Source organism: Chlorocebus sabaeus, chromosome 14, assembly GCF_047675955.1.
Source record: "Chlorocebus sabaeus isolate Y175 chromosome 14, mChlSab1.0.hap1, whole genome shotgun sequence".
In the NCBI taxonomy this organism is placed as follows: Eukaryota; Metazoa; Chordata; class Mammalia; order Primates; family Cercopithecidae; genus Chlorocebus; species Chlorocebus sabaeus.
The window spans coordinates 40,910,929-40,913,623 of NC_132917.1; the positions used below are offsets into that span (position 1 = coordinate 40,910,929).

The 2,695-nt window shown below is 39.5% G+C and overlaps 1 pseudogene; it reads left to right on the plus strand.

The window, feature by feature from the left end:
• The first annotated feature begins 213 nt into the window (after nt 1-213).
• LOC119627109 (heterogeneous nuclear ribonucleoprotein A1-like) lies at nt 214-1,373 on the plus strand (annotated as a pseudogene).
• The last annotated feature ends 1,322 nt before the right edge of the window (nt 1,374-2,695 follow it).

Sequence of the window (2,695 nt, forward strand, 5' to 3'; positions counted from 1 at the left end):
TTCAACTTTTTCATGGAATAATTTATTGTGCTTTCTTTATTCAAATGAAATTATCATGTGTCTATTTATTTTTTACATCCACTGATAATACTAAGAATTCTTGTGTTCTGTAAATATTTATCACACATTTATTTGCTTAAAATACTTTCATAGCCTTTCTGCCCGTGGATGCCGCTGAAGAAGCATGGTTAAAGTCTCTCTTCTCCCTGCCATATGTCTAAGTCAGAGTCTCCTAAAGAGCCAGAACAGCTGAGGAAGCTCTTCATTAGAGGGTTAAGCTTTGGAACAACTGATGAGAGCCTGAGGAGCCATTTTGAGCAGTGGGGAACGCTCATGGACTGTGTAGTCATGAGAGATCCAAATACTAAGTGCTTCAGGAGCTTTGCCACTGTGGAGGAGGTGGATGCAGCCATAAATGCAAGGCCACACAAGGTGGATGGAAGAGTTGTGGAACCAAAGAGACCTGTCTCAAGAGAAGATTATGAAAGATCAGGTGTCCACTTAACTGTGAAGAAGATATTTGTCGGTGACATTAATGAAGACACTGAAGAACATCACTTAAGAGATTATTTTGAACAGTTTGGAAAAATTGAAATGACTGAAATAATGACTGACCACGCAGTGACAAGAAAAGGGGCTTTGACTTTGTAACATTTTGATGACCATGACTCCAGGGATAAGACTGTCATTCAGAAATACCATACTGTGAATGGCCACAACTGTGAAGTTGGGAAAGCCCTGTCAAAGCGAGAGATGGCTAGTGTTCATCCAGCCAAAGAAGTCGAAGTGGTTCTGGAAACTTTGATGGTGGTCGTAGAGGTGGTTTCAGTGGGAATGACAACTTTGATCATAGAAGAAACTTCAGTGGTTGTGGTGACTTTGGTGGCAGCCATGGTGGTGTTGGGGATGGTGGCAGTGGGGATGGCTATAATGGATTTGGTAATGATGGAAGCAATTTTGGAGGTGGTGGAAGTTACAGTGATTTTGGCAATTACAACAATCACTCTTCAAATTTTAGACCCACAAAGGGAGGAAACTTTGGAGGCAGAAGCTCTGGCCCTTATGGTGGTGAAGGCCAATACTTTGCCAAACACAAAACAAAGGTGGTTATGGTGGTTCCAGTAGAAGCAGTAGCTATGGCAGTGGCAGAAGATTTTAATTAGGAAACAAAGCTTAGTAAGAGAGGCGAGCCAGAGAAGTCATAGGGAAGCTACAGGTTATAACAGATTTGTAAACTCAGCCAAGCACAGTGGTGGCAGGGCCTAGCTGCTACAAAGAAGACATGTTTTAGAAAAATACTCATGTGTATGGGCAAAAAACTTGAAGACTGTATTTGTGACTAATTGTATAACATGTTATTTTAGTTCTGTCCTGTGGAAAGTGGAAAGCATTCCAACAAAGGGTTTTAATGTAGCTTTTTTAAAAAAATATATTTTCATAGTATACTTGGTCTTTTGGAAATGTTTAAGAATATTAATTGTTATATTATTAACTATGTGGTATTATAATATTTTTGCAAGACAGACATTGGATATATTTTATTTTTAAACTATGAGAATTCATTTCCATGGTTTTTCCCTCTTATAAAATATATCACTCATCATAAGAAGGAACACTGTATAAATCCTTACCTAATGCCAGCACAATGCAAATATATAGTAAACATCATACTGGTATTTACCCAAAGCAGTAAGATTCAATTTTAAATAATGAATTCAACAGACAGAAACTTTCTAGAAAAGGCATTTTAGAAACAGAAAAAAATTCATTTAAAAAATAATGCGCAGGCTAATGTACCAAGTAAGTAGAATAGAGGTCAATTGAAATGTGTTTTCACTTACGTCCTGGAATTATTTAGTGTCTAAAGTCAGAACCCAAGAGTAAGGAAGGTGGAGAGGATTCGAACACTACTACATTTCTTGGCTTCATATCACTTAGTGTTATCAAATACTCATCTTTACTCAACAACCGTAATGTATTAAAAATACACTCTGTAGCTCTGTGCTAGATATTTTACAGCAGTCATTTCTTTTAATCCTATATGCAAATATGTATTCTTCTGTTTCTATGCACATGTTTATAGGAACTGTGCATCTCCAAATGCTGACATAGACAGTCCAGAGGAACTATTCAAGGCTACATGGACCTGCATTTGCACATACTACAGTGCAAGGGTTCTCAATTTCTTGGAACCCTCTCCCTTTACTTCATATTCTATTTTCACAGATAGGTATTGCTTTGGTTTAAATCGAGTGTGGGTAAGGAGGAAATTAATTCACCACCCAACCTCTCCCTTCCTTCAACATTTCCCCATCTCTCAACAAAGTTTCCCAGCAAAATCAATGGCAGAGTGTTTGTTTGTTTGTTTGTTTGTTTTGACATGGAGTCTCGCTCTGTTGCCCAGGCTGGAGTAAAGTGGTGTGATCTTGGCTCACTGCAAGCTCTGCCTCCTGGGTTCAAGCGATTCTCCTGACTCAGCCTCCTGAGTAGCTGGGACTACAGGTGCCCACCACCACGCCCAGCTAATTGTTTGTATTTTTAGTAGAGACGGGGTCACTGTGTTAGCCAGGATGGTCTTGATCACCTGAGTTCTTAATGTGACCACCTTGGCCTCCCAAAGTGCTGGGATTACAGGCCTGAGCTACCGCACCCGGCCCAGTGGCAGAGTTTTAAAAACAGTGGTATAGGGCAAATA